Source organism: Microcaecilia unicolor, chromosome 1, assembly GCF_901765095.1.
Source record: "Microcaecilia unicolor chromosome 1, aMicUni1.1, whole genome shotgun sequence".
Lineage (NCBI taxonomy): Eukaryota > Metazoa > Chordata > Amphibia > Gymnophiona > Siphonopidae > Microcaecilia > Microcaecilia unicolor.
The window spans coordinates 629,940,893-629,964,904 of record NC_044031.1 but is presented as its reverse complement, the minus strand read 5'-3'; the positions used below and the strand labels follow the sequence as shown (position 1 = coordinate 629,964,904).

Here is a 24,012-nt window from a genome sequence, read left to right as displayed (position 1 = left end):
TCTGCCCCGGAACAGGAAGTAACCTGTTCCGGGGCAGAGGGAGCATGAAAATGAAGAGCCGACAGGCGTGAACCCGAGGCAGACCTCCCCCACCGCCCCCCCCCCCCCTTGGTACGCCACTGCATTTCCATAGAAAAAGTATTTTAAATGCAGAAATTGCCTGGAGAATGTGAGCCGAAATGCTGCCAGGGGTAAGGGGTGGAGTTTGGATGTACATACATGATTTATAAAATAAATGCATATGAACAGAAAAGAAAATGGGGAATCTGGGTATACTAAATAGGATATGAAGGTGTGTGCATGTACTTCTTAGTAGGACAAATTTCCTTTTGAAAACTGGTTTAATGTATATGCATACCTGATGCACAAGTTAGACGCCCAGTAGTAAAATTTGGTTCCTAGTCAATTAAGTACAACAGTACTGAATATCACTACTGACAGCTCCCAGAATACCTCAATGGCCTCCTCCTCTTAACCGGCTAGTGGGGGGTGGGGGAGGAGGGGAAAATTCTCAAAATTAAAGATTTACCTAGACAAATCTTTTGACTAACAGCCTTCAAGTGACACAATCAGCTATTCTGGTTTGTCCTCATTTACACAGGCTTGTAGTTCTGATGTCATTACAAAAGCACCAGTACATGTGATGGGGTGAAAAAGATCAGCTTAGTCAGTCCTTTAAGATTAGGAGTCACCTAGCAATCTTACCCTTTGGGCAATGACAGAAAATAGAGACCAACTGAATTTTCTGCCCAGTTTTGGTTTTGGCCCAAAATGGCCTTGTTTCAGGGAAAGCTGAAAATTTGAACTTTGCCCCATTTGTCTCTGTCCCTTCCTTTTCCCCCTGAACAGGAGTTGCTCTTCCTCCCAGACCCCCCTACCCAAGGCCCCCCTGGACTTATCTTACAACTTCTGGTGATCTAGGAGTGTAGTTGGGGTAGCAGTGATCCCCTTACTCCTGCCCATTCCAGCTCTGCTCTCAACTGGGGCACCATTCCAACCCTGACAGATCACCAGGAAATTTAAGGTAGTCTGTGATTGCAAGTAATTATGATCTTGCACAACAGCTGATATGCTAAATAAAGTACTCCAAATAAATGATTTACTTACAAATTTTTGCAGGAATTTAAGTCTGTAAATTTTGGATAAACTCCTTAGGAATTAGCTTCTCTGTAGAGTTCTAACATTAGCTGTCGCTCAGAGTGTGACGCAAAATCAGCTGCTGTAAAAGCACTACGGCTTTTAGTTTCAGTTTTAATTAGCTGGAGTCATGTGTGTGGAGGCTATTTTGCTTGGAGGTAAAATACAGTCTTTCATTATTTAAATTATTATATTCTGGCTTGGATATTGTGGATTTAGCAGAGGGATGCAGAATGCAAGCTCTGACAATCTCCAGCGACTCTCACTGGTTCACATTCACACAATGCGAACCAGATCTGACAGAAGAGGACATTTCTCTGGTAAAGTAAAATTATGTATAATCATACCTGATAATTTTCTTTCCATTAATCATAGCTGATCAATCCATAGACTGGTGGGTTGTGTCCATCTACCAGCAGGTGGAGATAGAGAGCAAACTTTTGCCTCCCTATATGTGGTCATGTGCTGCCGGAAACTCCTCAGTATGTCGATATCAAAGCTCCATCTGCAGGACTCAGCACTTAGAGAATTACACCCACGAAGGGACACTCTGCCCAGCTCACCACCGCCGAAACGGGGGAGGGGAATTAACCCAGCTCATCCCCACACAAGTGGGGGAGGGGAATCCGTCCAGCTCATCCCCGCGGAGCGGGGGAGGGACACCACACCCGCCGATGCGGGGGGATCTGGCTTATCCTGCAACCGCAACCGCGGGAGGAGCTGACTGACCCTAACACCGCCGAAGCGGGAGGGGTACAAAGCTGCCCTACAGCCGCACGAAGCGGGAGGGAGTGCCGGCAGAATTTTAAGTCTCAATCCAGCCCCGTAAAACGGAGGGGAGAGGAATGCAGCAGCTCACTGTAACACAAACTCGTCTTAACTCTTGAAGAATCCAAGTGAAAAAACTTGAACACGAAGTCTTTCTGAAGTAACTGAAGACTAAACTTGAACCTGAAATGCAACCAGAATAAAAACAGTACAGATATCTGGGAGGGGCTATGGATTGATCAGCTATGATTAATGGAAAGAAAATTATCAGGTATGATTATACATAATTTTACCTTCCATATCATCAAGCTGATCAATCCATAGACTGGTGGGATGTACCGAAGCAGTACTCACCCAGGGCGGGACATTGAAATCCCTGACCTCAACACTGAAGCTCCAAACCGGGCCTCCGCCCGTGCAGCCACAGTCAAACGGTAATGCTTGGAGAATGTATGAGCCGAAGCCCAAGTTGCCGCCTTGCATATCTCTTCCAAGGAGACGGATCCGGCCTCTGCCATCGAGGCCGCCTGAGCTCTCGTGGAGTGAGCCTTCAGCTGGATAGGCGGCACCTTCCCCGCGGCCACATAAGCCGCTGCAATGGCTTCCTTGACCCATCTTGCCACTGTAGGCTTAGCAGCCTGCAGACCCTTACGAGGACCTGCAAACAGGACAAACAGATGATCCGATTTCCGGAAATCATTGGTCACTTCCAAGTATCTGATGATGACTCGTCTCACATCCAGATATTTAAGAGCAGAGTACTCCTCTGGGTAGTCCTCCCTACGAAAGGAAGGGAGACAGAGCTGCTGATTCACATGGAAGCGAGAAACAATCTTGGGCAGGAAGGAAGGCACTGTGCGAATAGTCACTCCTGCCTCAGTGAACTGCAGAAAAGGCTCTCGACATGAGAGCGCCTGGAGCTCGGAAACTCTTCTGGCTGAAGTGATAGCCACCAAAAAGACTGCTTTCAACGTCAGGTCTTTCAGAGATGCCCTCGACAAGGGTTCAAAAGGCGGCTTCTGCAATGCTCTTAGCACCAGGTTGAGATTCCACGCAGGCACCACTGAGTGCAGAGGAGGGCGCAGGTGATTAACTCCCTTGAGAAAGCGCACCACATCTGGCTGTGAAGCCAGGGAAGCACCCTTCAGGCGGCCCCTGAAGCAAGCCAGAGCCGCTACCTGGACTTTAAGGGAACTGAGCGACAGGCCTTTCTCCAGACCTTCTTGCAGGAACGCCAACACTGAAGAAATTGGAGCAGTGAAGGGAGAAAGAGAGCCTGCTTCACACCACGCTGCAAAGATACGCCAAACCCTGGCGTAAGCAGTAGAAGTAGAGCGCTTCCTCGCTCTCAGCATAGTGGCGATGACCTTGTCTGAGAAGCCCTTCTTCCTCAGACGCTGCCGCTCAATAGCCAGGCCGTAAGACCAAAGGGGGAGGGATCCTCCATCACCACGGGACCCTGATGTAACAGGCCCTGCTCCACTGACAGCCGCAGAGGATCGTCGACTGAGAGCCTGATCAAGTCCGCATACCAGGGACGCCTGGGCCAATCCGGACCCACCAGGATTACCCTGCCGGGATGCTTTGCCACCCGGTCTAGCACCCTGCCCAACATGGGCCAGGACGGGAAGACATAGAGAAGCTCTTGTGTCGGCCACTGTTGGAGAAGAGCATCTACTCCCAGGGATCGAGGGTCCCGTCCTCTGCTGAAAAAGCGCGGCACTTGGCAATTGGCCGATGACGCCATCAGATCTAGGCTCGGCTGGCCCCAGCGCTTCGTGATGTCCAAGAACGCCTGAGCAGAAAGCTGCCACTCTCCGGGCTCCAAGGTATGGCGACTGAGAAAGTCCGCCTTGACATTCATGACTCCGGCAATGTGGGCCGCTGAAAGCTGCTCCAGGTTCACTTCCGCCCACTGGCAAAGATTCATAGCCTCCTTGGCTAGAGGGGCGCTCTTGGTACCTCCATGGCGGTTGACGTAGGCCACAGCCGTGGCATTGTCCGACAGGACCCGTACAGGCTTCAACACCAGTACCGGGATGAACTCCAAAAGCGCCAACCGAATGGCTCTGAGTTCCAGGAGGTTGATAGACCACTTTGCCTCTGCAGGAGACCAGAGCCCCTGCGCTGTCCTTCCCAAGCAGTGGGCTCCCCAGCCCGACAACGAGGCGTCCGTCGTGACGACAATCCACTCTGGGGACACCAGAGGCATTCCCGCAGACAACTTGTCTGTCTGCATCCACCAGCTCAGCGCCTTGCGCACTGCTGGGTCCAAGGGAAGGCGCACAGCATAATCCTCCGACATCGGAGTCCAGCGCTGCAGCAAAGAGTGTTGAAGCGGTCTCATATGAGCCCTGGCCCAGGGCACAACTTCCATCGTGGCCGTCATAGAGCCCAACAGCTGCACATAGTCCCAAGCCCGAAGGGGAGAGGCTACTAGGAACTGGTCCACCTGAGCCTGAAGTTTGACAATCCGATTGTCTGGCAGGAACACTCTGCCCACTTGGGTGTCGAATCGAACTCCCAGGTACTCCAGGGACTGAGTCGGGCGCAGCTGGCTCTTCTCCCAGTTGATGATCCATCCCAGGGAGCTCAAAAGAGCAACTACCCGGTCCACAGCTTTGCCGCACTCCGCATAAGAGGGGGCTCGGATCAACCAGTCGTCCAGATAAGGATGGACTTGTACCCCTTCCTTTCGTAGGAAGGCCGCGATGACCACCATTACTTTGGAAAAGGTCCGCGGAGCAGTAGCCAACCCGAACGGGAGGGCTCTGAACTGGAAGTGTCGTCCCAGGACTGCAAAACGCAGAAAGCGTTGATGAGGAGGCCAGATGGGAATATGCAGGTACGCTTCCTTGATGTCCAAGGATGCCAGGAACTCTCCTGCCTTCACTGCCGCTATAACAGAGCGGAGAGTCTCCATGCGAAAGTGCCGCACTTTCAAGGCCCGATTGACCCCTTTGAGGTCGAGGATAGGCCGGACAGAACCTCCTTTCTTTGGTACCACAAAGTAAATGGAGTAACGTCCCTTGCCAAGCTGACTTTCTGGCACCGGAACGACCGCGCCCAGGCGGATCAGATTGTCCAAGGTCTGCTGCACTGCCACAGCTTTGACCGGAGACTTGCAGGGAGAGAGTACAAACCCGTCTTTTAAGGGTCGGCAGAATTCTAGTTTGTAGCCGTCTCTGATGACTTCCAGCACCCACGCGTCTGAAGTTATTGTGGTCCACTCGCCCAGAAACGAGGACAGCCGTCCTCCAATCTGCACTGGGGCGTGGACCAAGACCCCGTCATTGGGTACGAGACCCTGGGGGAGGACCGGAGGGAGCACCTCCGGGACGGCGGTCTCTGCGAAAGGAATGCTGCTTGGGGGAGAAATTCCTCTTGAAGGAAGAGGGGGCAGAGCCCGACTTGCCCGGGCGGTACCGACGGGCTTCCTGCAACCGTCCTCTGAAGGTACCGGGACGAGTACTAGCCCGAGCCCTGACCTCTGGTAACTTCTTGCCCTTAGACGTGCCGAGATCGGTCATGATTTTGTCCAGCTCAACCCCGAAGAGCAGCTTGCCTTTAAAAGGCAACCTAGCCAGGCGGGATTTAGAGGCGTGGTCAGCAGACCAATGTTTCAGCCAAAGCCACCGCCGCGCAGAGATTGTCTGAGCCATGCCTTTCGCTGAGGCCCTCAAGACATCATACAGCAAGTCTGCCAAATAGGCTAAGCCCGATTCCAGGGCCGGCCAATCAGCCCTCAAGGAATGATCCGAGGGGGAAGCCCGCTGCACCATAGTCAGGCACGCCCTGGCCACATAGGAGCCGCAAACTGAGGCCTGCAAATTTAAAGCAGCCGCCTCAAAGGACGACCTTAAGGCCGCCTCCAATCTTCTGTCTTGGGCGTCCTTTAGGGCTGTGCCACCTTCCACCGGCAACGCCGTTTTCTTAGTCACCGCAGTGATTAAAGAATCCACGGTAGGCCACAGATACGCCTCACGTTCACTCACAGCCAAAGGATAGAGGCGGGACATAGCCCTAGCCACTTTAAGGCTCGCTTCTGGGACATCCCATTGAGCCGAAATTAAGGTGTGCATGGCATCATGCACGTGGAAGGTTCTAGGCGGGCGCTTCGTCCCCAGCATAATGGCAGAGCCAACAGGGGCTGAGGGAGAGACGTCCTCCGGAGAGGAAATCTTCAAAGTGTCCATGGCCTGTAACAACAGGTTGGGCAAATCCTCTGGGCTAAAAAGCCGCGCTGCAGAGGGGTCATCCGCTCCATCCGAGCGGGGATCCGTCTCCTCCAAGGAATCCGCAAAGGACCGTTGGGAGACCTCAGACACGCTGCCCTCATCTACATCGGAGGAGACAAATTCCTCCAAGGCCTGGGAATCAACCCGAGGGCGTTTACCTCTGGGAACCTCAACCTCTTTACCAGACGAGGGAGCAGGGGCAGCGTTGTGCATGAGGAAGGCCTGATGCAGCAGCAAAACAAACTCGGGGGAGAAACCCCCCAGACTGTGTACTTCCGCAGTCTGGGCAACAGCCCTAGACGCACCCTCAACCGGCGCTCGCAATAGCGGGGGAGAGACATGCTGCGCATCCAAAATGGCGTCCGGCGCGAAACTCCGCGAAGGAGCCGCGCGGGAAGAACGGCTCTTAACTTAGCCGCTTCTGTGCCGTCGCCCAAATTAAGGGCGTTCATGGCATTAATGTCTCCAACCTCAAGGGCGGCCCAAGAAGAAGCCGTCCGAGCCGCGTGGCCGGCCAAGATGGCGGAGGCGAGGAGCGGGGGATGGGCGTTTATGGCGGGAAAAACCGCCACGCCGGAGGAAGGACCGGGACATTCATTGGTCACGAAACTGTCCCCCAACAAGGGCGAATCAGGCTTGAAGACCCCCGCATCCCCTCTAGAAGCGCTCAAGCGACCCGGGGAGCGACCCTTTGCGCCCTCGCCCTCCGACGCCATATGCCACGAGGAGAAGAATCGGGGAACCCCCTGCCCGCTATAAAAAGGTAAAAATTACCTGCTGTCCGCTCCGAGTTGTAACGACCTGGTGTCCCAGTGAGTAGCTGCAATAGACGCTTAAATAAACGTCGAAATAAACGCCTTTAATGACGTTCAAAATTTTTTTTTTTTTTTTTTTTAACGGAGCCAGCAGGAGGGGGGAGAAAAGGAGAGACCTGGCACCACCAGGTTTGCACTTGCTCAAAAGAGCCCTCAACCCCAGGCACTCAACAAAACCTAAAAATTAGGCTTGGAGGCCTAGCCAGAGCTGCTGCTGTGTGTGACCACCACCTGCTGAGATAGAGAACATACTGAGGAGTTTCCGGCAGCACATGACCACATATAGGGAGGCAAAAGTTTGCTCTCTATCTCCACCTGCTGGTAGATGGACACAACCCACCAGTCTATGGATTGATCAGCTTGATGATATGGAAGTGAACATTATTTTGCTCTTTGCTTTGGACAGTTAAAACCAACAAACTTTATCAACTAGTCTCCATACCCTTTCCCCCCTAGTTTTAAAACTTGAAGTTTGTACCACAACATTAACAGATAGCCTCTAGCAGGCATAGCAGGGCCTAGTTCAGTTCGGGGGGGGGGGGGGGGGGGGGGGAAGAGAAGCAAGCATTATTAACTAGTTTCCATAGTGTTCAACCCTTTCCCAAGTCTAATTGTCCCCGCTAAGATCCATTCCATCCCCACCCATACCTGTAACTTTCAGAAGTATTTATTTCATTTAAATATGCTACTGAAATACATCAGAACACCAATATACAGTGGGGGAAATAAGTATTTGATCCCTTGCTGATTTTGTAAGTTTGCCCACTGACAAAGACATGAGCAGCCCATAATTGAAGGGTAGGTTATTGGTAACAGTGAGAGATAGCACATCACAAATTAAATCCGGAAAATCACATTGTGGAAAGTATATGAATTTATTTGCATTCTGCAGAGGGAAATAAGTATTTGATCCCTCTGGCAAACAAGACCTAATACTTGGTGGCAAAACCCTTGTTGGCAAGCACAGCGGTCAGACGTCTTCTGTAGTTGATGATGAGGTTTGCACACATGTCAGGAGGAATTTTGGTCCACTCCTCTTTGCAGATTATCTCTAAATCATTAAGAGTTCTGGGCTGTCGCTTGGCAACTCGCAGCTTCAGCTCCCTCCATAAGTTTTCAATGGGATTAAGGTCTGGTGACTGGCTAGGCCACTCCATGACCCTAATGTGCTTCTTCCTGAGCCACTCCTTTGTTGCCTTGGCTGTATGTTTTGGGTCATTGTCATGCTGGAAGACCCAGCCACGACCCATTTTTAAGGCCCTGGCGGAGGGAAGGAGGTTGTCACTCAGAATTGTACGGTACATGGCCCCATCCATTCTCCCATTGATGCGGTGAAGTAGTCCTGTGCCCTTAGCAGAGAAACACCCCCAAAACATAACATTTCCACCTCCATGCTTGACAGTGGGGACGGTGTTCTTTGGGTCATAGGCAGCATTTCTCTTCCTCCAAACACGGCGAGTTGAGTTCATGCCAAAGAGCTCAATTTTTGTCTCATCTGACCACAGCACCTTCTCCCAATCACTCTCGGCATCATCCAGGTGTTCACTGGCAAACTTCAGACGGGCCGTCTCATGTGCCTTCCGGAGCAGGGGGACCTTGCGGGCACTGCAGGATTGCAATCCGTTATGTCGTAATGTGTTACCAATGGTTTTCGTGGTGACAGTGGTCCCAGCTGCCTTGAGATCATTGACAAGTTCCCCCCTTGTAGTTGTAGGCTGATTTCTAACCTTCCTCATGATCAAGGATACCCCACGAGGTGAGATTTTGCGTGGAGCCCCAGATCTTTGTCGATTGACAGTCATTTTGTACTTCTTCCATTTTCTTACTATGGCACCAACAGTTGTCTCCTTCTCGCCCAGCGTCTTACTGATGGTTTTGTAGCCCATTCCAGCCTTGTGCAGGTGTATGATCTTGTCCCTGACATCCTTAGACAGCTCCTTGCTCTTGGCCATTTTGTAGAGGTTAGAGTCTGACTGATTCACTGAGTCTGTGGACAGGTGTCTTTCATACAGGTGACCATTGCCGACAGCTGTCTGTCATGCAGGTAACGAGTTGATTTGGAGCATCTACCTGGTCTGTAGGGGCCAGATCTCTTACTGGTTGGTGGGGGATCAAATACTTATTTCCCTCTGCAGAATGCAAATAAATTCATATACTTTCCACAATGTGATTTTCCGGATTTAATTTGTGATGTGCTATCTCTCACTGTTACCAATAACCTACCCTTCAATTATGGGCTGCTCATGTCTTTGTCAGTGGGCAAACTTACAAAATCAGCAAGGGATCAAATACTTATTTCCCCCACTGTACCTGCTACTGGGAAACTGGCACAAAATGGATTGTTACAGATTCCTACACAGACACCACATGCCAGCAGAATCGTTTACCTCAGTTGCAGAACATGACTCTCACCTGATACAAAATAGGTAACCGCGAAAAACATGCAGATAAAAACTGAAAGCAGACATACAGGACTCTGCATGCCATGCAACACCAGAGAAACAGAAAGAAATGAATGTCCTCTGTACAGTGCAAAATAAAGACAACAGGTGTACATTTTCAACATCGACATAATTCAATCACTGTCTTTGCAGTCTGGCGATTTTATTATTCCAATCATCTTTTTTATATATAAATCAATCATCACAACTACGAACATAAAAGACCCAGACCAAACAATCCAGGTGGGATACATAAACGCCAGATCAGTAGTAAATAAAACAACAACAATAACTGATTGGATTACGGCAGACAACCTTGACCTAGTACTCATCAGCGAAACCTGGATCCACGACCACAAGGACCCCATAATCCTAGAACTCTGCCCCCAGGCTACAAAATCACACACTGGACAAGGAAAGAAAAAAGAGGAGGTGGAATAGCACTAATCTATAGATCCCACTTCACCGTAACAACAACTGCTGAGTCAATAACACTAAAACTCGAAATTGCCTCAGTTAGAATCCACCATGCTACCCTGCTCGACCATCTAAACATGGTCCTGTTTTATAGACCACCAGGAAATTAGCAAGAATGCCAGTCAAACTTTATGGACTTTATATCGAATACATGTATATCCAACTCCAACTTACTCATAATAGGTGACATAAACCTACACCTGGAAGACCCAAATGCAACCAATACACGTGATTGCAAAGACTTTCTACAACTATGAGACCTTAATTTGCCTAATATACAAGCTACACATGTCAAAGGACACACAATTGACCTCATTACATACAAACTATCCTTAGACTCAAACCTTATACTAACAGATACAAAATGGACGGCCATACCATGGTCAGACCACCATAAATTAAACGTAGCCCTACAATGGCGGAAAAAAGACATGCAACCCAAGCAAGAATGCACAACCTACACCACTAGAGGACAGATTGATCCTGTTACATTCTGGAAACAGATCTATAAAGATGAATGGTTAGCACAGACAGACTCCAAACACTATCTCCAAAATTGGGACGACAGATGCAGGAACATACTAGATGAAATTGCACCACTACAAACAAGAACCACAAGAAGACAGAGCTCAATACCTTGGTTCAACGAAGAACTGAAAAAACTAAAAACACAAGTCAGGAGACTCGAACGCGCATGGCAAAAAATAAAAAATGAACACACACACTCAAAGCTTGGAAACAAATGCAAAGAAAATACAAATATACAATAAGACAAACCAAAAGAGCATACTACAAAACCAAAATAGGACCAGACTACAAAGACGCACATAAACTCTACCAACTCGTGAATAAACTAATAGACACCACACCAGTTACCACAGCCAGTACAGACACCCCATCGGCAGACCAACTTGCCAAATACTTCAATGAGAAAATTATAAAACTTCGATCTTTATTACCACTCAATACCAATGATCACGAAAAATTTATGGATTGCCTGCACCCTACTCCCGGTGAATACCCAGTAGACCGAACCTGGAATGACTTCGATCTGCTAACAGAAGATACCATCACTCAAGCACTCAACAAATTCTCCAAAACCCACTCCAAACTGGATAGTTGCCCCAGTAGCCTAATAAGATTCGCCCCCAAATGCTTCATAACAGACCTTACGTCACACCTGAACTACATGCTACAACACGGACTTTTCCCCAAGGACAAAGGAAATATATTACTTACACCCATACCCAAAGATTTAAAGAAAAAATTAATGAACAACCAACTATCAACCAGTAGCATTCATCCCCCTGATAGTAAAACTTATGGAAAGCATGGTAACCAAACAACTCACCAATTACCTAAACAAATTCACAATACTACATGAATCACAGTCAGGATTTCGATCTAACCATAGTACTGAAACAGTGCTAATCACTCTCATAACCAAATTTAAACAACTAATTGCAACTAGAAACAATGTGCTACTCCTACAATTTGATATGTCCAGCGCGTTCGACATGGTCAGCTACCAAATACTCCCGAACATCCTAGACTACTTTGGGATTGGAGGAAACGTACTAAGATGGTTTAAAGGCTTCTTAACAGCAAGAACTTATCAAGTGATTTCAAACTCAAAAACGTCAACACCATGGAATCCTGAATGTGGAGTACCACAAGGATCACCGCTCTCACCAACCCTTTTTAACTTAATGATGACACCTTTAGCCAAATCGCTATCCAACCAAGGACTCAACCCATACATCTATGCAGACGATGTCACGATATACATCCCGTTCGAACAAGACATAACCGAAATCACAAATGAAATCACACACAGCCTCCAAATAATGAGCTCATGGGCGGACGCATTCCAACTAAAGCTAAACGCAGAAAAAACACGACTCATCCTGTCCTCACAATATAACACAAACAAAACCAATACCATAAACACCCCAGACTACACACTTCCGGTCTCAGACAGCCTGAAAATACTGGGAGTCACAATTGACCGAAATCTCACACTTGAAGACCATGCGAAAAATACAGCAAAGAAAATGTTCTACTCAATGTGGAAACTTAAAAGAATCAAACCTTTCTTTCCAAGGGAAGTATTCCGCAGCTTAGTACAATCAATGGTGCTAAGTCATCTAGACTACTGCAATGCCATTTATGCTGGATGCAAAGAACAAATCATTAAGAAGCGTCAAACCGCACAAAACACAGCAGCCAGACTCATATTTGGAAAAGCGAAATATGAAAGCGCCAAACCCCTAAGAGAAAAACTACACTGGCTCCCACTAAAAGAACGAATTGCGTTCAAAGTCTGCACCCTGGTCCACAAAATTGTCTACGGGGAAGCCCCGACCTACATGTCAGATCTTATAGACCTATTAGGAACGCAAGAAGATCATCACGCACATTCCTCAATCTCCACTATCCTAATTGTAAAGGGCTAAAATATAAATCCACATACGTGACCAGTTTCTCATACATCTGCACGCAGCTATGGAACGCACTACCGAAGGCCATAAAAACAACGCAAGACCTAACCATCTTCCGAAGGCTACTGAAAACAGATCTTTTCAAGAAGGCATACCAAAAACATCCATCTTTAAACACTAAATAATAACATTATACACGATCTATACAAAACCGAACTCCTATCACATGACTGATTAACCTCTTTGCTATGAACAATCAAGCACTACCACTTTAAACCTTATATCGAATAGGGTCTCTCTATAGTCGATGATCTAATGTATGTTACAATCCAATTTTATTACTCAGGAACCTTCATGCTATACCATAATGTATTCTTCTTTACCATGTATGTATACACATGGTATATATATACACCATGATCTGCTCCATATATGTTTTGTTCCATGTATGTTTGCACCTTAACGCAATACCATTTGTAATTCGGTTACCCGGAAATGGCAACCGCCATTACGGCAAATTTAAGCCACATTGAGCCTGCAAATTGGTGGGAAAATGTGGGATACAAATGCTACAAATAAAATGGGAATCGATCCATAAATCAGCTTTTTATTTTCTATCCCCCAGTGCTATGGAATTTATTACCACAACCAATTACATTAGAAAACTCTTGCCCTCTTTTCGCACAGCATTGAAAACTGTTTACTATCAGACAGCTTTTGCCAATTGAATCCATTGCACTTTGAAACAGTAGACTGCACTGGTTCCTGAACAGAGGACAAGGAGGTATGCTTTGTGTTATGTATGATTGTTATATTAGCTGATTGCTTTGTTGCTTTCTTGAAATGAAAGATTTGTTTGTCCTTTCCTATCTTTTAATGGCTTTCTGAAATTATATATTATTTTATGGTTTTATTGTAATGTTTGAATTGTAAACTGTTCTGATTTGCTTGACAATAAGCAACAGTATAGTAAAATAAATAAACGATAAGGTATTAATCCGCAAACAAACCTTTTCCAGAGACAGGAAGGTGCTCAGTTTGACCGTTAGTCTGTGTATGGTATCCTGAGAATTCTAGTTTCACCTGTGGGGAGCGATTGAGGCTTTGCCAGAACTTGAAGGGGAACTGTACATCCCGATCAGAGATCATGGACAAGAGTAAGCTGTGCAATCGGAAGACATCCTTGAGAAAGTGCTCGGCCAAAGTGGATGCAGTTAGTAATCCAGCAATGGGCCACTTTTGAGAACTGGTCCACCACCACCAATATGGTAGTGTAACCATTAGAATGGGAAGATCTGTACTGAAATCCATTGCAATGTGTGTCCAGGGTTTCTTAGGTATGGGAAGCAGTTGCAGAATGCCCCAAAGATGGGCATGGGAGGGTTTCTGGCAGCGTATACAGGACAGGCTGAAACAAATTCCCTAGCATCCTTTTTGACAGTTGGCCACCAATATGAGTAAGAGATGAGCTCCGTGGTACCTTGGATTCCAGGATGGGCAGCGATTTTGGAATTGTGTCCCCACTTGAGGACATCTTCACAAAGTCATCTGGGGATAATAGCCTTGCCCGGCGGCACAGATGTGACAGTAGAGTGGTCAAGATCCAGGCTGGGTCAATGACATGCTGGAGGTCAGACATCTCTTCATCCATTTCAAAGGATCGAGGGCATCCACTTTATTATTCTCCGCTGATCAAAAGCGCAGTTGGAAATTGAAATGTGAGAAAAATAAGGACCATCAGCTTGTCGTGGGTTAAGCCGATGTGCCTCCTGAAGATAATACAAATTCTTAAGGTCAGCCAGTACAATGAAGGGGAATTTGGCCCCCAAGTGGAACCACTTTTATGGGCAAAAGTTCCTGGTCTTCTATTGTATCTTTCAGCTTTGGAAAACTTCTGTGAGAAGAAAGCATAAGGAAGCAGTTTTCCGCAGGTATGGGTCTGGGATAGGATGGCCGCTGCTCCAACTGCTGAGGCTTCGACTTCAACACAGAACTTTTTGCCAGGATCAAGGTGCTGAAGGATTGGAGCAGTCGTAAAGGCCTGCTTCAGATGGTCAAATGTGGCTACAGCTTCGGGTGGCCAGTCCCGGGGATTCACTTCCTTCCGGGTGAGAGCTGTCAGAGATGCTGCAATAGTGGAGTAATTCAGGATGAACTGCCAGTAATAGTTTGCGAAGCCCAGAAATCTCTAGAGAGCTCGGTGGTTCAAAGGCCGAGGCCAGTCAAGAATAGCAGACAGCTTGGCTCGGTCCATTTACAACCCCTGATCAGAGATGATGTACCCCAAAAAAGGTAATTTGGCACACAGAACATTTTTCCAATTTGGCAAATAGTCAGTTCAGGTACAGACGGTGGAGCACTATCTTGACATGCTGCCTATGTTGTTCCAATGAATGGGAAAAGATTACAATGTCATCGAGATAGACAAGAATGCATTTGTATAACAGATCTCAGAATATATCATTAATGAAGTTCTGGAAAACAGCGGAAGCACTGGCAAGGCCAAAAAGCATAACAAGATATTCATAGTGTTGGTTTCTGGTGTTGAAGGCTGTTTTCCACTCACCCACCTCCTGAATCCGGATGAGGTTATAAGCTCCTCGTAGATCGAATTTGATGAAGACACAGGCACCTTGAAGTTGGTCAGAGTTCAGAGATGAGTAGTAGAGGATATTTGTTCTTCAGGGTAACTGCGTTCAAGCCCCTGTAGTCTATGCACAGCCGCAGTCTCCCATCCTTCTTGCCTACAAGAAGAATTCTGCCCCAGCCAGGCACATAGAGGGATGGATGAACTCCCGCTGCAGATTGTCCTTGATATAGGTGGACATGACATCGATCTCAGGGCATGAAAGCAGGTAGACTCTGCCCCGGGGAGAGGTGCTTTCCCAGGCAACAGCTCAATGGGACAGTCGTCGGCCCGATGAGATGGAAGGGTCTCTGCCTGTTGTTTGGAGAAAACATCTGCAAACTCCTGTTAGGCCTGAGGCAGGGTCTTCCCGACTTCCAGCTTATTAAACAACCATCGTCATGGGGAGCATAATGGAGCTCACGCACTGTCTTTGACAGAGCAGACCCCAAGTGGCTATCTGACCCTGATCCCAATCAATCAATCTAGGGATTGTGCCATTGTTACCAAGGAAGGCCCAGTATGATGGGGTTCACAGCCATTTGTAGAACATACAGCATTATAGCCTCCCTATGCATCACCCCAATCTGAAGACTGAGCGGAAACGTTTTGGTCTTGATGACTCCCTGAATGTGCCCATAGACAGAAAACATGGGATGGATCGAGGCAAGTTTTGTGTAGGAATATGATAATGATGGACCAGGGCCTCATCAATGAAGCTGCTTCCTGCCCCAGAATCTATGAATGCTTCAGTGAAGAACTCAGGTTCCAGATCAATTGCATCTGGAACCAATAACTGGGTGTGGGGAGTTAGTCGAGAAGGTTCTAGTCCTGCCTCCCCAGCCACAACTAGACTTATGGGTTTCCCAGCTTCTTAAGGCAGCGGTGGGTGTAGTGCCCTTTCTCACTGCAGTACAAACACAAATCCTGTGACTGTCGCCCCTGCTTCTCTTAGTCTGATAGCCCCAGCCGATCCACCTGCTTAGGTTCCTCATTGTTGGTTGGTGAAGCAGCCTGTGAAGGGGGAGGTGCAGTTTATGCTGGAATGTAGGAGCCAACTGAAAAGGCTTGTGACTGGCCTGGCGCTCTAGGGCTCACTCATGGAAGCGCATATCCACTCATGTACACATAGTAGAATTAGATCATTGAGATTCGTAGGGAGCTCATGCCCGGCCAGTTTGTCCTTAATCTGGGAGGAATACATCTTGCCAGAACACGGCGGCTAGGTTCTCATTGTTCCAATCCAGTTCAGCCGCTAGGGTCTGGAACTGAATCGCATAGTCACCTAGGTCTGTGACCCCTGTCTTAAGTTCAGTAGTACCGTGGCCGGGGAGGTAGCTTTGCTGGGTTCCTCGAAAATTCTATGAAACTGGACAAGGAACTCAGCCAGGTTGTTTAGTATAGGCTCATTCCTCTCCCAAATAGGGGACGCCCAGGCAAGAGCAGGACCAGTAAGGAGGGAAATGAGATACTCCACTTTGGCTCTATCAGAAATGAAGTCACTTGCTTGTAATTTGAATATGATTTGACATTGGTTCAAGAATCCCCAGCAGGTCTTTGGACTCCCATCGAAGCAAGGAGGTGGGGTGATGTGGATCCCCATACCACAGGGGACAACAGCCGGTCCTGGTTCTGCAATAGGAGACAAGGCTGCCACTAGAACTACATCTGGCCTTTGGATATTGTCCATCCATTGGGTCAACATTTGCATGGACCCAGATAGTTGTTGCAGCTGGAGCAGAGCAGGTGACACTGTCAAGCTCATGGCTTTTACAAACTGTTGTGATCCTGGGTGGCGAGCCCTAGGACCGTAGCTGGATTCCCGACCACAGCAGACAGGTCACTTCCAGAGTTGAAGGAAAGGAGGCAAGCCGGCCTGGCAAGGCAGGGACCGGAATTCAAGCCTGTTTGGCAAAGCCAATGGCCAGCAGGAACCAGGAGACAAGCAGACTTGGCAGCAGGAACCACGACCCCGATAATCAAATTTCCCATTCTGTTCTGAATAGTGATGAAAAATTAGCACTGGAACAGCGCAGGGAATTAAAGACCTGATGAACAAAATTAATAGCATCCAAACTTATGAGCGCTTTTAGTTTTGATCCTCCCGCAGGATGCGTTGGGTGGTGCTTCCTTACCATATAAGTATACGGGGATGAGGTTCAGGGCCACTGGAGCTCCAGCCCTCTTTGTCCTGGGGGGGGGGGGGGGGGGGGGGGGTTGGGGGTCCCCTTGTCTGGGGAAGTTTGGGGGGCTGGAGGTCCATCAGACCCCCAGCCCCTGTGTCAGGTGGCTTGTGGAGGTGGGGGGGGCTTCTTGGCCAAGGATAGGGTGGGAAGGCCTGCTAGCATGCTGGACAGGGCTCCCTATTCCTCCCCACTGCTGTACAAACCCAAACGGCAGCTGGCGTAGGGTTTTGCTACAGCAGTAGTGCCCTTGTTTGGCGTGCTGCCCGCTGAGCATTGGTGAGGAAAATGTAATGTCCTGCTTAGCATGCATCTGCATGCTACTTACAGTCGGAGCCAGCGATCTCATTGTGTCACACACTTATTGGCTCTGATCATTGGGGGGGGGGGGGGGGGCAATGCGGGTACTAGTATGGCATTAACAGCCTCTAGTGCCTGCGTTTGCTTCTGATCACTGAGGCCCAGGAGACAGGCGGACTTGGCAAGCAGGAACCAAGAGACTAACGGAACTAGTTGCAAAGGAACACGAGGTGGGATGGGCTTGCCTAAAAGTGACAAGGTCCATAAAGTCATTCCGCTGCACCTGCCACCCCCCCCGCTAGCCCTGTTGTGATGCGGTGCATGTGCGCATCCTATGTGGGCACAAGCAACAGCGAGCATGGAAGGACGCCATCCCACAAGCCGCTTTGAGGGTAAGTGCGGCGGGGTCGGGGCTGGGGTTATGGCAGTGCTGTGAAAGACATGCAGCAGAAACATCTGCATCAGCTCCTCCCTGATCATGGTCCAGCACAGCTCATTGAGGGCACACATCAGTAAAAGCTGGGGAGCTGGTTCGGAGACAGGGCAAGAAACAGCCAGTGTCAAACCGAAAGCGGGAACCTGGATGACCAAAGACTGGCACACTGGTGTCTCCACCAAAGAGGGTGAGCAATCCGTTCAGTGCCAGTGCTTCTTGGAAACTGGCATTGCTAATGCCTCAGTACTCCTGCCACCATGCTTCGAAAGGGACTGATGCATATGCTTCTTCGGGCTTCCCTTGACGCTCAGCATCATGGTCCCTCGGTGCCGATGAAGACGTTAAACTTGTATGCTTCCTTGATGTCAGGTCCGATGCTGACTGGTCCCGGGGCCTACTATCAGCACCCGATGTCGAGGGGGGTGGAGACCACCTTGATGCCAGTGCACTCCTAGTGCTAGATAAAGCTGCTAAAAATGTCTAGTAACTATATACACTAGGCGGCGTCTGCAGTAGGCTCCACTGGATGACATTAACCAGATGTGAGAATACAGATGGCCTGCTTGTCCTTGGAGAAACAGGATTTGGCTAAGTCATTCAATTGTGGTTCAAAAGAACTTATTATCAATGACAATTCCAAGGTATTTAAAAGTGGGAATTAATGTTAGATGAATGCCACAGACCAATGGGGCAATGGCCGGAATAGGAAGATGACCTGTGATCCAGCAACCAACTGTTTTAGTGTGATTAAGTATAAGAAGGTTGATGAGACAAAGAGACTTTGAAAAGAAGAACGTGTTAGAAACAAAAACATATTGTGACTCCTGAGGCAGGCGTTTTGGCGACGAAACACGGACCGTGTTGGGTCCTTGATATGAATATTCTGAATAAACTGGTTTTTGATATCATCTCCCTATTGGTTTGCGCATTTGTCAGTCTCTACTTTTGCTGTTTTGCTTTGACTTTCCGTGGAGGCTCCTCCTGTCTTCTTGGGAGAGATACAAGTACCAGAAATGGTGTTCATTGCTGATGATTCAGAGAAAAACAAACCTCTGTAAACCTGGATGATGTAATGGAGCAATTTGACAAATTAAAGAACAGCAAATCGCCTAGACCACATGGTATACATCCTAGAGAACTGATAGAATTTAAAAATGGACTTGCAGAGCTATTGTTAGTAATATGTAATTTATCTTTAAAATCAAGCATGGTACCGGAAGATTAGAGGGTGGCCAATGTAACATCAATTTTTAAAATGGGTTCCAGAGCTGATCCGGGAATTACAGACCTTATTTTTATTATTTTTTATTATATTTGTACCCTGCGCTTTCCCACTCATGGCAGGCTCAATACGGCTTACATATTATATACAGGTACTTATTTGTACCTGGGGCAATGGAGGGTTAAGTGACTTGCACAGAGTCACAAGGAGCTGCCTGTGCCTGCAGTGGGAATCGAACCCAGTTCCCCAGGACCAAAGTCCACCACTCTAACCACTAGGCCACTCCTCTGGGCATCCAAATGGCAGAAAACGTTTAATGTGGGCAAGTGCAAAGTGATGCATGTAGGAAAGAGGAACCTAAACTATAGCTACGATATGCAAGGTTCCACATTAGGAATCACAGTCCAGGAAAAGGATCTAGGTGTCATTGTTGCTCAGTGTGAAGCTTCACTGGCTCCCTATCCGTTTTCGCATCCTGTTCAAACTTCTTCTACTAACCTATAAATGTACTCACTCTGCTGCTCCCCAGTATCTCTCCAAACTCGTCCTTCCCTACACCCCTTCCCGTGCACTCCGCTCCATGGATAAATCCTTCTTATCTGTTCCCTTCTCCACTACTGCCAACTCCAGACTTCGCGCCTTCTGTCTTGCTGCACCCTACGCCTGGAATAAACTTCCTGAGCCCCTACGTCTTGCCCCATCCTTGGCCACCTTTAAATCTAGACTGAAAGCCCACCTCTTTAACATTGCTCTCAGCATAGTAGTGATGACCTTGTCTGAGAAGCCTTTCTTCCTCAGACGCTGCCGCTCAATAGCCAGGCCGTAAGACCAAAGGGGGAGGGATCCTCCATCACCATGGGACCCTGATGCAACAGGCCCCGCTCCGCTGGCAGCCGCAGAGGGACGTCCACTGAGAGCCTGATCAAGTCCGCATACCAGGGACGTCTGGGCCAGTCCGGACCCACCAGGATTATCCGGCCCGGATGCTTTGCCACCCGGTCTAGCACCCTGCCCAACATGGGCCAGGGTGGGAACACATAGAGAAGCTCCTGTGTCGGCCACTGTTGGAGAAGAGCATCTACTCCCAGAGATCGAGGGTCCCATCCTCTGCTGAAAAAGCACGGCATTTGGCAATTGGCCGATGACGCCATCAGATCTAGGCTCGGCTGGCCCCAGCGCTTCGTGATGTCCAAGAATGCCTGAGCAGATAGCTGCCACTCTCCAGGATCCAAGGTATGGCGACTGAGAAAGTCCGCCTTGACATTCATGACTCCCGCAATGTGGGCCGCCGACAGCTGTTCCAGGTTCGCTTCCGCCCACTGGCATAGATTCATGGCCTCCTTGGCTAGAGGGGCGCTCTTGGTACCTCCCTGGCGATTGACATAGGCCACAGCCGTGGCATTGTCCGACAGGACCCGTACTGGCTTCACCGCCAGTACCGGGAGAAACTCCAAAAGCGCCAACCGAATGGCTCTGAGTTCCAGGAGGTTGATAGACCACGTTGCCTCTGCAGGAGACCAGAGCCCCTGCGCTTTCCTTCCCAAGCAGTGGGCTCCCCAGCCCGTCAAAGAGGCGTCCGTCGTGACGACAACCCACTCCGGGTTCAAAAGAGGCATTCCTGCGGACAGCTTGTCTGGCCTCAGCCACCAGCTCAGCGCCTTGCGCACCGCTGGATCCAAGGGAAGGCGCACAGCGTAATCCTCAGACACTGAATTCCATCACTGTAGCAGAGAGTGCTGTAGAGGTCTCATATGGGCCCTGGCCCAGGGCACTACTTCCATCGTGGCCGTCATAAAGCCCAACAGCTGCACATAGTCCCAAGCCCAAAGAGGAGAGGCTACTAGGAACTGGTCCACCTGAGCCTGAAGCTTGACAATCCGATTGTCTGGCAGGAACACTCTGCCCACTTGGGTGTCGAAACGAACTCCCAGATACTCCAGGGACTGAGTCGGGCGCAGCTGGCTTTTCTCCCAGTTGATGATCCACCCCAGGGAGCTCAAAAGAGCAATCACCCGGTCTGCAGCTCTGCCGCACTCTGCATAAGAGGGGGCTCGGATCAACCAGTCATCCAGATAAGGATGGACTTGTACTCCTTCCTTGCCTAGGAAGGCCGCGATGACCACCATTACTTTGGAGAAGGTCCGCGGAGCAGTAGCCAAACCGAACGGGAGGGCTCTGAACTGGAAGTGTCGGCCCAGGACTGCAAAACGCAGAAAGCGTTGATGAGGCTAGATGGGAATATGCAAGTAAGCTTCCTTGATGTCCAAGGATGCCAGGAACTCCCCTGCCTTCACTGCCGCTATAACAGAGCGGAGAGTCTCCATTCGGAAGTGTCGAACTTTCAAGGCCCGTTTGACCCCTTTGAGGTTGAGGATAGGCCGCACAGAACCTCCTTTCTTTGGTACCACAAAGTAAATGGAGTAACATCCCTTGCCAAGCTGATCTTCTGGCACCGGAACGACCACACCCAGGCGGATCAGATTGTCCAAAGTCTGCTGCACTGCCACAGCTTTGACCGGAGACTTGCAGGGGGAGTGCACAAACCCGTCTCTTAAGGGTCGGCAGAACTCTAAGCTTGTAGCCGTCTCTGATGACTTACAGCACCCAAGCGTCTGAAGTTACCCTGGTCCACGCACCCAGAAACGAGGATAGGCGTCCTCTAATCTGCCCTGGGCCATGGACCAGGGCCCCGTCATTGGGTATGAGACCCTGGGGGAGGACCGGAGGACGCACCTCCGGGACGGCGGTCTCTGCGAAAGGAATGCTGCTTGGGGGAGAAGTTCCTCTTGAAGGAAGAGGGAGCAGAGGAGCCCGACTTGCCCGGGCAATACCGACGGGCTTCCTGAAACCGTCCTTTGGAGGAACTGGGGCGGGCACCACTGGCCCGAACCCTGACCTCCGGTAACCTCTTGCACTTGGATGTGCCGAGATTGGTCACAATCTTGTCCAGCTCGACCCCAAAGAGCAGCTTGCCTTTAAAAGGCAACTTAGCCAGGCGAGACTTAGAGGCGTGGTCAGCAGACCAATGCTTCAGCCAAAGCCAGCGCCGAGCAGAGACTTTAAGCCATACCTTTAGCCGAGGCTCTCAAGACATCATACAGCAAGTCTGCCAAGTAGGCCAAGCCCGATTCCAGGGCCGGCCAATCAGCCCTCAAGGAAGGATCCGAGGGGGGAAGCCCGCTGCACAATCGTCAGGCACGCCCTGGCCACATAGGAGCCGCAAACTGAGGCCTGCAAACTTAAAGCAGCCGCCTTGAAGGACGACTTTAAAGCCACCTCCAATCTTCTGTCTTGGGCGTCCTTTAGGGCCGTGCCACCTTCCACCGGCAACGCCGTTTTCTTAGTCACCGCAGTGATTAAGGAATCCACGGTAGGCCAAAGAAAGGCCTCCCGTTCACCTTCAGGCAGAGGATAGAGGCAGGACCTAGCCCTAGCCACTTTAAGGCTCGCTTCTGGGAAATCCCATTGAGCTGAAATCAACGTGTGCATGGCTTCATGCACGTGGAAGGTTCTAGGCGGGCGCTTCGTCCCCAGCATAATGGCAAAGCCAGTAGAGGCTGAGGGAGAGACGTCCTCCGGAGAGGAAATCTTCAAAATGCTCATGGCCTGCACTAACAGGTTGGGCAAATCCTCTGAGCGAAAGATCCGCGCTGCAGAGGAGTCATCCGCTCCATCCGAGCAGGAATCCGTCTCCTCCAAGGAATCCCCGAAGGACCGTTGGGAGAACTCAGATACGCTGCCCTCATCTACATCAGAGGAGACAGAGTCCTCTAGGGCCTGGAAATCTACCCGAGGGCGTTTGCTTCCGGAGGCCTCAATCCCTTTATCAGACAGGGGAGCAGGGGCAGCGTTTTGCATAAGAAAAGCCTGATGCAGCAGCAAAATGAACTCAGGGGAGAAACCTCCCAGACTGTGCACTTCTGCAGCCTGGGCCACGGCCCTAGACGCACCCTCAACCGGCGCTCGCAAGAGCGGTGGAGAAACATGCTGCGCATCCAAAATGGCGTCCGGTGTGAAACTCCGAGAAGGAGCCGCGCGGGAAGAACGGCGCTTAACTTTTGCTGCTTTCCTGCCGTCGCCCGAATCAAGGGCGACCAAAGCATTAACGTCTCCCACCTCGAGGGCGGCCCAAGAAGAATCCGTCCGAGCAGAGTGGCCGGCCAAAATGGGGGGGGGGGGGGCAGCAGCGGGGGATGGGCGCTTATGGCGGGAAAAACCGCCGCACTGGAGGAAGAACCGGGACACTGACCGGACTCCAAACTGATTCCCCAAAAGGGCGATTCAGGCTTTGAAACCCCCGCATCCCCGCTAGACGCGCCCACGCGGTCCGGGGAGCGATTCTTCGCGCCCTCCGACGCCATAAGCCACGTGGAGAGCAAACGGGGAACCCCCTGCCCGCTACAGCTCCGAGCTGTAACGAACTGGTGTCCCAGTGAGCAGCTGCAATAAACGCTGAAATAAACGCCCTTAAAGGACATCCCAAAAAAAATTTTTTTTTTTTTTTAACGGACCCAGCGGGAGGGGGGAGAAAAGGAGAGACCTGGCACCACCAGGTTTGCACTTGCTCAAGAACAGCCCTCAACCCCAGGTACTCAACAAAACCTAAAAATTAGGCTTGGAGACCTAGCCAGAGCTGCTGCTGTGTGTGACCACCACCTGCTGAGATAGAGAACATACCGAGGAGTTTCCGGCAGCACATGACCACATATAGAGAGGCAAAAGGATTGCTCTCTATCTCCACCTGCTGGTAGATGGACACAACCCACCAGTCTATGGACTGATCAGCATGATGATATGGAAATGTGCCTTCAATTGCTTCACTGTTAACTATATTGGCATATCCTTCCTCCATAACTCCAAAAGACGAAAGTAATTTAATTCAAGAGCAGTGTCTCAGATATGTCGATGGTGAAAGGAAAGCGACACTT

General features: G+C 49.6%; 1 protein-coding gene across 1 annotated transcript in view; it reads right to left on the bottom strand.

Annotated features, from left to right (window-relative positions):
• DGAT1 (diacylglycerol O-acyltransferase 1) overlaps window positions 1-24,012 on the bottom strand; it is a 365,492-nt gene that overhangs the window by 50,178 nt on the left and 291,302 nt on the right. The gene's annotated exons all lie outside the window — the stretch shown is intronic.